The sequence below is a fragment of the Oryctolagus cuniculus genome, chromosome 8 (genome assembly GCF_964237555.1).
Source record: "Oryctolagus cuniculus chromosome 8, mOryCun1.1, whole genome shotgun sequence".
NCBI lineage: Eukaryota > Metazoa > Chordata > Mammalia > Lagomorpha > Leporidae > Oryctolagus > Oryctolagus cuniculus.
The window spans coordinates 126,220,344-126,232,868 of NC_091439.1; positions in this window are offsets into that span (position 1 = coordinate 126,220,344).

Genomic DNA, 12,525 nt, shown 5'->3' on the forward strand with positions numbered 1-12,525 from the left:
GAATGATCTGTCTATTCCTTCCTTGTTGTCACTCTGCCTTGCATAAAGAATGAAAATAATTTTTAATTTGTTTACCTTGCTTGAAAGGCAGACACACAAACACACATAAACAGGGAGAGGGAGAGGGAGATAGAGAAGGGGGAGGTAAGGAGGGGAGGAGAGAGAGAGAGAGAGATGTTATCAACTGGTTCACTTCCCAAATGCCTGCAATGGCCAAGGCTGGGCCAAGCTGAAGCCAGGAGCACAGAACTCCATCTAGGTATCCCATGTGGTAGCAGGAGTCTAAGTACTTGAGCTGTCATCTGCTGCATCCCAGGAGGCATTAGCAAGAAGTTGGATCAGAAACAGAGCAGCTAGAAGTTGAATTAGTACTCTGATAGAGGATATAAGTGAACCAAGGGCTGACTAACATGTTGTGCCACAAAACGTATCTTCCAAAAAGTCATTTTCAACTAAAATTATCAAGAAATTAATGAATAATAAAATACATATATAGAAAAACTTTTAATTCCTGGACAGGTAACACAATTGCAGGAAGAATTCTAGATTATTTGCAATCATAATAAAATGACTTAGGAACAGCAAATTTAAAAAGCAGTCATAACCTTCCAATGAACAAAATGTGGGATGCGAAGTTCATTCTAAGTGGCCTTGTAAGAAAAAACCAACGGCAAGTTACTGAATGTGAATGACATTGGCCCTCCTGAAAGATTATCTAAAAAGACACAAATGCAATAAAAATTTATAATCATGCTTTTATGTGCACATATATTCCAGGAGAAGAAAAATGCTAATTCTGTACTCTCATAAATGGAGATATGAAAGTGTGGTAATTAATTCAGATTTACAAATGTCAGTCTCTAAAGAATATTGTACACCCACACTAACATGACTCATGAAAGCATAATGAGTAATCCATTAATTAACATTATCTGTCAATTTATCTTAAATTGATATGTCACATTTTAATTAATGCATTAATTATAGTTAAGTAATTACAAAAAATTATTGAAGAACATATGACTCGATCTTGTGCCAATTTATTTCATTAAGATCAGCCCTAGCCAGGTAAGGCAGATGATTAATAATTAATAATGAGTTTTTTAAACATTTTAAACTTTTTATTATTATAGATCTAATTTTTATGATATGTTCAGGTTTCCAGGGAAGAATTTTGTAGTCTCAGTGAAAAATTAATTTATCCAGCATAGTTAACTCATAATGGGAGATAATCATCTAAAAGATAAACATCATTTTAGACATCAACCCAATATTTCTATTTTTTTCATAAATCTGAATTAGGTTATATCTTAGGATAATGGCTCTCACCCACAGCAATTAAGAAGCATATCAACACGTGCACACTGAACAGTGAAGTTGTTTTGATTGAGGGATGCACATAAAGGACAGGGAAATAAGGAGGCCACATGTAACAAAGTAAGTTACAATTCTGCAGTTGTTTTTACATTTTGGGGGCAGCCTGTGTGGTCCTTGTAGCTTTATGTCAACATCAGATTCTACTCCTTTTTAAGAGGCCACAATGTCAGAACATTGAAGTTTAAGAAAAGTAAAGATCATGTTACTGAGAGCTTACTGCGTGCCAAGGACTAACTAAGTGCCCAGGGTCTCACACACACAGAGACGGGTCTGGGATGTGAAAGCGAGGTTTCTGTTTTTAATTTCAGAACAAATATGACAATATCTTAAATGACAACAGACATGGCAATCCTCACGGTTATTTCTCCAAGGATACTTAAACTGATTACTGATGCAGATGGCTCAGTCTTGGGTTCAGCATCAGTAACACAACTTCTAGATTCCTAAATGAGGGGACAAATCACACAGTCAGGAAACGATTTTCAAATCTGCAAGTTAGCTGAATACCGATTACTTTACATACAGCCAAACAGAGGGCCATAGAAAGCAGTGCTCACTGAAACCTGGGCAATGCTGATGGAGAGGTCTCACTTTTCTGGAAGCAAAACCTGACTTCAGGAGCAGAAATATGTGTTACATAGCTTATGTAGGAAAACAGTGAACAGAAGAGGAAATCCTTGGAAAAACATTTGTTGGAATATGCGGTCATTAGATTTTAAAGAATCAACATCATTTGGAAAATGATGGGAAATTATAAAGAAAATAGGATATAATGAAATAATTGGAAAACATGCAGTCAACTTCGGTAGAACTAAATCCTTGCTCATCTACCCATTACTTTCCTGAAGTGGGGTAAAACAGTATTTCTTGACTCATCCTTAGTTCCTTCACATGAAAAATAAGAACAGCTACATGATTTTACAGTTAAGTGAAAACCTCTCTCCCTCTTCATTTTCATGCCCTATAATGGTTTTTATATATCATCATCATCTTCTCCCCACTCCCCTTTGTCTTCTGTAAATGTCAATTTTTCTGAGGCTAGAATGAGGCTAAGTTAGTGAGATCACCTACGGCCATCTGACCTCTTGTGAAGTGGCTAATACTTACTGTTCACTGACTGCCAGGAATTCTGAAATGTTACTGATTTAATCTTTGTAACAGCCTTACGTGCTATTTCCACCCCTGTGTTGATACTGCAGTCCTCAGTGCATATCAGCAATTATGCTTCAGAAAGACACGTGAAGAAAGAGGAAAGTCTATTTTTGCTTTATAGTTCCTAAGGACCTGTGATTTTCATAATTGGTTTCTAACCAGGTCTTGCCTTCTTGCTCTGTTCTTTGGAGCTTTTTAAAATGGGTAGTTACTTGCTGCTTTCATTCTTTTGACTGTACTGTGTAAGGTTCCCACAGAATCAACCTTCTTTCTCAAGCTCATGTGATCTGAACACACAGAGACACTGAATTTAAAATACAGACTTATATTAATGAATTCAACAAATTACTGTTGAAAACTTATTAGGAGTCAGGCGTTCTGTAGTGTAAATAAATCAGTACTCTGTAGAAGACCACAGGAAGCTTTGTTGAGTGGGTTCTAGCATTGCAGTGATAGTAGACATTAATTACAGAATTGTAAGAGAATCATTTAGTAGTTCAACAATGAAATAAAAATGTATAGGACATGTATATCAGGGCACTGGCTCTATCTTGGGTATTGGGAAGTTTTCCTGTAGAACAATAATAATTTGAGTTTTCGTCTGAAGTTCTAACTAGGTGAAGGGTTTAGAAGCCAAAGTGTTTCAGTTTACAGAGAATAAAACCCCCAGCACTCTGGAGCAGGAAGACACATTAGAGATTTTGTGAAATAATGTCCTGAATGTCAGGAATCATGGAACTAGTGGAAATATGTACAGGAAGAGCCACAGAGGTAGGCTGAGATTACATTGGATCTATTAGATATATTAAAGATTGTGGTCTTTATTTAAGAAAGAAGAGAAACCATTCCTATGTTTTAGAGTTTATTTGTTCAAATATTTTTATTTTTAATAACTTTTTATTTCTGAGTAGTTTAAGTTTAGAAAACAAAAATTGTGAGGTAGTACAAAGAATTCTCATTTACCCCCACCCAACTTTCCCATTGACATCTCATATTAGTATGGCATATTTGTCACAATAAATAAACCACTCCCATTTTCCTTATTTTTAAATCCAATCTCCCTTTATTCCCACCACCCCTTACAACTCCTAGAAAACATGTTCAGATTTAGTTTTTTTTTTTTTTTAAGTTTCCAAATAAGAGGAAGAATTTGCAGTATTTGACCCTCTGTGTCTGGCTTATTTCACTTAACATAACGTCTACGAGTTCCAACCATTTTGCTGCAGACGATAGGATTTCATTTTTTTTCTATAGCTGGATAGTATTCTATTGTGTATATATGCCACAGCTTCTTTACTTCTTTCATGTGATTGTGGTTTTTCTGGTTATTGTGAATAGTGCTGCAATAAATGTGGTAGAGTAGATATTTCTTTGATACAATGATTTCATATTTTTGGATAAATATCAGTAGTGGGATTGCTGGATCCTATGGAAATTCCATTTCTAGTTTTTAAGAAATCTCCATGGTGTTTTTCATAGTGGCTTTACTAACTTACATTTCCACCAACAGTGCGTATCTGTTCCCATCTCTCCACATCCTTCCAGAATGTCTTACTTCCTCGCTCTTTTTTAAAATACCAGTCATCCTAACATGGGCAAAGTGATGTCCCTTTGTGGTTTTGATTTGCATTTCCCTGATGGTAGATACTGAGCATTTTTTTCATATACTTTTTGGTCATTTAAATTTCTTCTTTTCAGAGTTGTCTACTCAAGTCTTTCACCCATTTCTTAAGTTGATTAATTGTTATCTTACTACTGAGTTTTTTGAGTTCTTGATATGTTCTGGATACTAATTCTTGTCAGATAGGTAGCTTGCAAATATTTTCTCCTTTTCTGTACAATATCTTTTAATTACATTGTTTCTTTTGTGGTGCAGAAGCCTCTGAGTCTGATGATAAATAGAAGGAAAAAGACATTGAAAATGTATCAAAAGGAACCATAGTTGAAAATTTCTCAAGTTTTGAAAGAGATGTGGGCATCCAGATACAGGAACTCTAAGGATCTCAACCAGACTCAAACAGAAACCTTCTCCAAGGCATATTACAATCAAGTGGTCTAAAATTAAGGACAAGAAACGAATCTTAATGATAGAATAAAACACCAATCTACACATAAAGGAAAACCCATTAGACTCACAGCCGACTTCTCAGCAGGAACCCTGCAGGCCAGAAGAGAGTGAGATGATATATTCGAGGTCTTGAAAAACCAACTTCCAAACTAGTACACCGTATCTGGAGAAGCTATCCTTTAGCAATGAAAGGGGAAATAAAGTATTTCCCAGACAAGAAAACCAAGAGAATTCATCACCACCAGACCAGCCCTAGACAAAATCCTGAAAGGAGTCCTACATTAGAAAAAATCATCATGAAACCACATGACAGTACAAAATTCACTAACACAGCAGACACACAAAAAAGAAAGAGGATCCAAGCTTACCGTGATGGAAAGATATGGAAACACAAAGATGATAAGAGGCAAAAAGAAATATGTAACACATAAAACAACCAGTATGCTACCAGTAAAATGACAAGAGTTATTTCAAATCTATTATTATCAATCTTGAATGTGAATGGATTAAATTCCCCAGTCAAAAGCTATAGGTTGACCTAATGGATAAAATAGTGAGAGCCAACTGTATGCAAGACTAGACTGTATACAAGAAAGTTATTTGCCAGGTAAAGATGCACACAAACTGAAATTGAGGGGCTGGAAAAAGGTATACTATGCAAGTGGAAACCAAAAATGACTAGCTCCCAGTGTGTGGATGAGGTGTTCGATGCTCCTCTGCCCCTTGCCGGAACACAATGGATGTCTTTGATCTTTCATGCTGGTAAATGATTCCCGTCCAGATGAGATAAAACACCTTTATTGATTATCCATAGGAGCCAGGCTAAATAACAATAATAATAAAATAGTAATAATAATAATGTTTGCATGGCTTCCATGGAATCTCTATATGTAACATTCTGGATGACAATTTCTGCACTTATTTTGGTGAACAAGCAAAATGTCAATCAAATAATGGAGTTAATAGAAAGAAAAAGACTTGATAACATAAGATAGAATCTGCCTCTGTACTTCTAAAATATAGTTTGCAGACAGAATGGAAAATCTCTTCCTCAAATAACTCTCTTTATGTTGTTCATAAGTAACAATTTATTCACTCAGATCTCCTGAGCTTCCCTCTGACCCCACAAACTGTAGACTTCTAACATTTCCAGGATTTGATGATAGGGTGCAAGACAGAGTCCTCTCTACATTCCAGGACCATTTTCATCACTTTAAGGTTAAACTCATTTCATTTCTGTTGCCTTCTCATACCATTCTGCACACTATGCTAAAACACTAGGTCACTCATCTCACTTTCATTATCTTTCCTCATCTCTCAAGGATCAAGAGTGTAAAAGAAAGATAAGTGAGAAGCAAATAAGAGGAAATTGAACTCTTTGGTTCTGTGCAAGATATCAGAAAAAAGGAATCTATTGGCTAGAAGTGGCAGACATATGATTTTTCAGGTGACATAATGACTCAAATTTTATATCAAATTATATATATATTTACTGGGTGTCTGAGTATTAGCCAGTAAGTGTTGCACATATTGCTTCCCATTCTAAAAATCTATTAATTAAATTAAAGGAATGTTAATTGGAAGCCAGTTTGTTTCTAGAGTTAATGCTGCTAACCAGAGTGTTTCTGTCTTCTGTAATGTAAGCTTGAGTTTCTGACACCTCTACTTGTACATACTGGGCAGCTTACAAGGTCCTGCTAATTTCTACATTCCTCATAAGGTGCAGAAGGGTTCTTTTTTCACAGAAAGCAACCTACAGTGTTGTAGCTACTTACATGGGAAGAAGATTTTATTTTTGGATTACCACTCAGTTTATTACATTAAGTAATTCAAGCCCTAAAGTGAATATTTGATCTAAACTTTTTAGTTCATATTTAGTGTATTGCATAAAGGTAGAAGATTAGAGTAGGTTTCTTCCCTTTGGTTATGTGAAACCAGTCTCTGGAAATATCATCTGATAACTTAATTGCCCAGGATTAAGAAATCTTTGTGCTTATGAGATACTTCAGAATATCTGAGATCCTATAACAATTTATTTACCTTTAATTTGTAAATCTGGCAAGTTTCAAAGAAGATAATTTATTTGAATTTACAATGGAAACCTTCAGTAATTTACTTGGTAAGAATCATTACCTTGAAAAGTATATATCGAATCACTCAGATGATAATAAACATTTCAAAAACGCTTTCCAGAGTGTTTTCTTGGTATTAATGGAATTCTTAAGAAGCAAAACTTGCAAAAATATGATTTTAACTTAGTATTATTATTCTAGTATTCTTAGCAAATATCTGTTTAGTTATATAATTATTAAAATGTTTAGCTCTGTTTCTATTATAAGAACTCAAAATAATATGGCATATAGGTTTTGATGCCATTAAAATGACATGACAAAATTTGGGGGCAGTAAATATTAGACTCTGCAAGTACTGGAAGATATAGTCACTTTTTTTAGTTTTATTTCATGATTTTGGAAACTAGGTTCATTTAGACATATTTCTTATTGTTTGAAGCAGGGGTTTTATACTTAATTTGATCTAAGGCAGTGGTTTATATACCTTCTTCAATGCCTCCTTCTTGAGGTTTTTTCCCCCAATATAATCCTTAATATGTGTTACATGAGGTGAACTGTTATTTAAAGCAAATAAATTATGTTTCAAGTTTTTTTTTTTTTTTTTGAGATACATTTTATGTGGTCTGGTTCACTAGTGACCATTTTATTTTTTTGCTTCTTTTTCTAAAAACCTCTGAATTTGTTGCCCAGATAAAAATCTATATAATACTTAATCTTAGACTCATACATAAATTAAGAGTGATAGGTAGAATATAATTTACTTATCAATTTGTCTTTTTAAAAAAAAGTTAATAAAAAATGCTTGTTAACTTTAGTGAGTTTTTCTCTAGGAATATGCTTTGTCTTAGCATTTAAGGTAATTACTATAGCAAAGCAATCAAAGTTAGATAGATACTATTGTAACTAGCCCAGCATGGGAAATCAAAATCCTGTTTTTCCTGCCTAGCAATTTGCTAGCAAAACAGAAATAAGATCTTAAGAAATTAAGGGTTTTTTGTAGTCTCTTATTTTGAGATAATTTTAGATTTATAGAAGTATTGTAAAAAAAACTAGTACATGAAGTTTTTATATCATGTTAATCTTACTCCTATGTTAAAATCATAACTGCAAGACATAAGTAATTAGCCTTGGTACATAAATGTTGACTAAAGTAGAAAGTTTAATTTTGACCATTATTTCTTGTGAAACTCTTGAACATATCTTAATTTTATTGCAAATTTCTTGTCATTATTTAAATCAGAAATTTATAAATAATTAAAATATGAATTGCAATTAATGGATGTTGACAAGTTGATAATACAACTTCTTAGCAGAACTGCATACTGGCAAAGGAGTGTAATGATTCTACTTCATATTTTATTTTAAGAGATTTTAATTCTTGATAAGTATAACTTGTTTGACTTTTCTTTAGACAGTTCTTTAACCATCAAGTGAAGAGAACATTGAAGAGTTCTTGCAAATATTTTAAGAAAACTTTGAGTTATTTTGTCCTCACTGCCTGCTTTTTAAAAAAGGCATTCATTCCTCAGCCTGAAAAATTCTACCATGCATACATCCACAATAAGTAAACATTTGAAAGCTCATTTCTGAAATGCGGTGTCTGTTTTAAGGCATTTGGGTATGTACTCCATAGCTTTATTGTTTTTAACAGCCAGGTACTCTTTAACAAGTTATTGTTTGATGCAAATTATTTTGACCTGACATTCATAATTGGTATTTGCTTTGTATTCTTTTGCTAATATCATAATTCCAGTTGCCATAGTTCCAAAATGCAAGATGTTGAGAACAGCTAACTTTTAGGTTTTGTTGATAAATTATTTTTGTGTTTCATTTCTCTTAATTGGGAAGTGGCAAGTTGGTATCTTTCCTGACTGCTTCTCAACTGTCCTGTTATTTTACCACCTTGAGTTCATTTGGTATTGTGTGACTTACCTTTTCAGTTTAATTTAGATGCCCACAGCTTTCTAATTCTGGCATTATTCATAAAATGCTCAGCTTATAAAGATTTTCTGCATTGTTACTGCTTGATTTTAAATTCTTATGGATTTTTAAATACAGAGTCCCTTCAAGAATAGTTTTCCAAAGACAGTGTTTTCATCAAAACTTTTTGATGACTTCTTAGTTTTCCAGTTTAGTAGACTAATCTACTTCACGTAGATTAAAATTAAACAAAACCAACAGCCTATAACATTTTTACACTTCTTAAAGATTGTATGCTGGGGCAGTATTTGGCACAATGGTCAGATTGCCTCTTGGGACATCCATTCCCCCGTTAGATTGCCTGGTTTGTATACTACTCCCTCAGTTTCTGAATCAGCTTCTGCTGATGGCAAAATAACCTTTTTAAAAATGTTTGCTAATTCAGATTAGTGATCTTGGAAAAGGCAAGCCTCCTTGAACTTGAGGTACTTTCTTCTCCATTAAAGAGATTAAATGAGTGTATTAATGTTATAAAATTCCTTCATTATGCTCATTCCAATTTACAGTTGGATGTTTATTCATTTTTTGTCTGGTTAACTTTTTCGTGTTTGTGTTCCCTTGTATATTAATAGATTCTGTTTTTGACCAACAATGAAATTCATATCTCTGTTAGATAAAACCTGTACCAAAACAAAAACAAAAACAAACAAACAAACAAACAAACAAAAAAACCGCTTTCCACCAGTGCCTTGCTGATAGTTGTTCATAGTTTTGCAATATAGGTAATACAAAATTTCATCTCCATCTTATCCAGAAAAGAAAGTTTTATATTTTCTACTGCCAAGAGTTCTCAAAGGATTAAATATATAATCTTTACGTGTGCTTTATTGAACACAAATGCAGAATTTATTTTTAAGAGCCTTAATTGAATTGAAAGAAATGACTCAGTAGATGCCCCAGCCAGCCTAAAATCCCTGTTGTCCCATGTGGGATTCTCTTCTCGGCTGTGTTTATTTCCCATGAGGTCTGCCCCTGGAAACCAGTGGCCTCCTCATTCTCTCTTATGCAGCTCTTTATCTGCTGATTTAAAACCACACCCCGGAAGCTGCTGTGGGAGGGAAATCGTAGATGGGCTAAATATTTGTTTGAGGGTCAGAAGCTAGACCTTGCCTGTCTGTCAGATTGTTTCATAACGAAAACTGCCTTTTCTCATGCTTTTAAAATTATCAGATAATCAACCTAGAAATTGGTTTTCAATAATCAAACAATAATGATTCATCCCTAAGATTTGTTTTTGATATTTATGATTTCTTGAGTAAGTTTATGGTGCATAGTAATAGCAGAGACAATTAATCTCAGACATGCATTAACTCTTCCAAAATTAGTAAAAATATCAATGAAGGATTTTGTTGTGAAGTTTTCAAGATATGGGTGTCGCTGTTGGCAGTCTATACTAGTCTTTTTTGTGATCACTCTTTTGCTGCTTTGATGTGCATTTCTAAACCAAAATAATCTGATATTAGAGAAATTATATTCTTTGACAGCCCTGAATTTTCTAATAAGGTTCATGTGTCAATAAATTAGAAATTCTTATTTTCTTTTTTTTTAAATAACAATGTCAAATGGATGATAAATACTAGCAGGCTTGAAATTGCTTTGGAAATGGAGTTAAAAATAAATTTATTTTGGTGCAAAAACTTGAAAGTCCACGCATAATTTTTTTATAATGTGCATTTCCAATGAACTTTTTGAAGACTCCTCCTACTAGATATGTGGTGTCATAGAATCCTGTATGATTTGAATGCTCAATTACAGGTCTAAAAGCAAAGTTTCAAAAATCTACCCCTCACTCTATCTAACCAGATTACTTTCTCAATTTTTTTGAGTTTCAATATGGAAAGTAAACCAGGACACAGCAGAAACTCTACTTTTCTGTCCTGGGGGAAGAGTTAATTTTACTTGCTCCAAATCTGAGGGAAATGCTTTCAGTTTTCCCCATTCAGTGTGATATTGGCTGTTTGTTAGTGATATACAGCCTTTACAATTTTGAGGCATGTTCTTTCTTTACATAATTTGTGAAGGGCTTTTCTCTTCAAGGAGTGTTGAATCTTATCAAATGCTTTCTCTGCATGTATTGAGATGACCATGACCATGTGGTTTTTGTTCTTCGTTCCATTGATGTGATGTACGATGTTTATTGATTTGTGAATGTTGAACCACCCTTGCATTTCTGGGGTAAATACCACTTGATAGTGATGTGTGATCTTTTCGAAGTTGTTTTGGATTCCATTTGCTAGTATTTTGTTGAGAATCTTTGCACCTATGTTCATTAAGAATACAGATAGGTGTTTTCTGCTCGTGTCATATTGGTTTTGGTATCAAAGTGATGCTGGCTTCGTAAAAAGAGGTTAGCAGAGTTCCATCTGGTTCAATATTTTGGAATAGCTTGGAGAGTATTGGAGTTACTTCCTCTTTGCATGTTTTTTAGGATTCAGTAGTGAAGCCATCAGGTCCTGGATTTTCTTTAACAGAAGACTTTCTCTCTCTCTCTCTCTCTCTCTCTCTCTCTCTCTCTTTTTTTTTTTTTTTTTTTTGACAGGCAGAGTGGATAGTGAGAGAGAGAGACAGAGAGAAAGGTCTTCCTTTGCTGTTGGTTCACCCTCCAATGGCCGCTGCGGCCGGCACGCTGCGGCCGGCGCACTGCGGCCGGCGCACTGCGCCTATCCAAAGGCAGGAGCCAGGTGCTTATCCTGGTCTCCCATGGGGTGCAGGGCCCAAGCACTTGGGCCATCCTCCACTGCACTCCCTGGCCACAGCAGAGAGCTGGCCTGGAAGAGGGGCAACCGGGACAGAATCCAGCGCCCCGACCAGGACTAGAACCCGGTGTGCCGGCGCCGCAAGGCAGAGGATTAGCCTAGTGAGCCGCGGCACTGGAAGCATATAGTTCTTCATAGTAATTTCTTATGATTTTTGTATTTCAGTGGTTTAGGTTGTAATGTCATCTTTTTCATCTCTAAATTTATTTTTTGAGTTCTCTCTCTTTTTTTCTTTGTGAGCCCAGCAGTTTATTTATTTTATCAAAAGAACACAACTTTTGTTGATCTTTTGTATTTTTTTTATTAGCTTCAATTTCATTTATTTCTGCTCTGAGACTTACTATTTCTCACCTCCTCCTGATTCTGGGTTTGGTTTGTTCTTGTTTTTCTACATTTTTAAGATGCATCATTGGGTATTTACTTTGAGGCATCTTTCTTTTTTTAAAATGTAAGCACTTAATGCTATAAAAATCCCTCTTAATATTGCTTTTTCTGTATCCCACAAGTTTTGATATGTTGTACTTTCATTCATTTATTTCAAGAAAGTTTTTATTTCCTTTTTAATTTCTTCAGTGACCCATTGATCACACAGTAGAATATTGCTTAATTTCCAAGTGTTTATGAGTGTGTTATTGTTCTTCTTATTGTTAATTTCTAGTTTTATTCCTTTATGGTTTGAGAATCTACATGGTATTTCAGTCTTTTTAAATGTGCTGAGACTTGATTTGTGGCCTAATTTGTGGTCTATCCTAGAAAATGTTCCATGTGCTCAGGAGAAGAATGTGTATTCTGTAGCTGTTGGGTGAAGTGTCCTGTAATTGTCTGTTGGGTCCATTTGCTCAATAGTATGTTTTAACTCTGATATGTTTTTATTGACTACTTGTCTGGAACACCTGTCACTTGATGAGAATGGGATGTTGAACTGATGCACTATTATTTTATTGGAGCCTATCTCTCTCTTTAGGTCTAATAGTATTTGTTGTATATATCTAGGTGGTCTTCTGTTAGATGCATATATATATATATATATATATATTTGTAATTGCATGTCTTCTTGCTGAATTGAACCTTTTATCAAAATATAATGTCCTTTATTTCTTTTTACAATTTTTGATTTAAA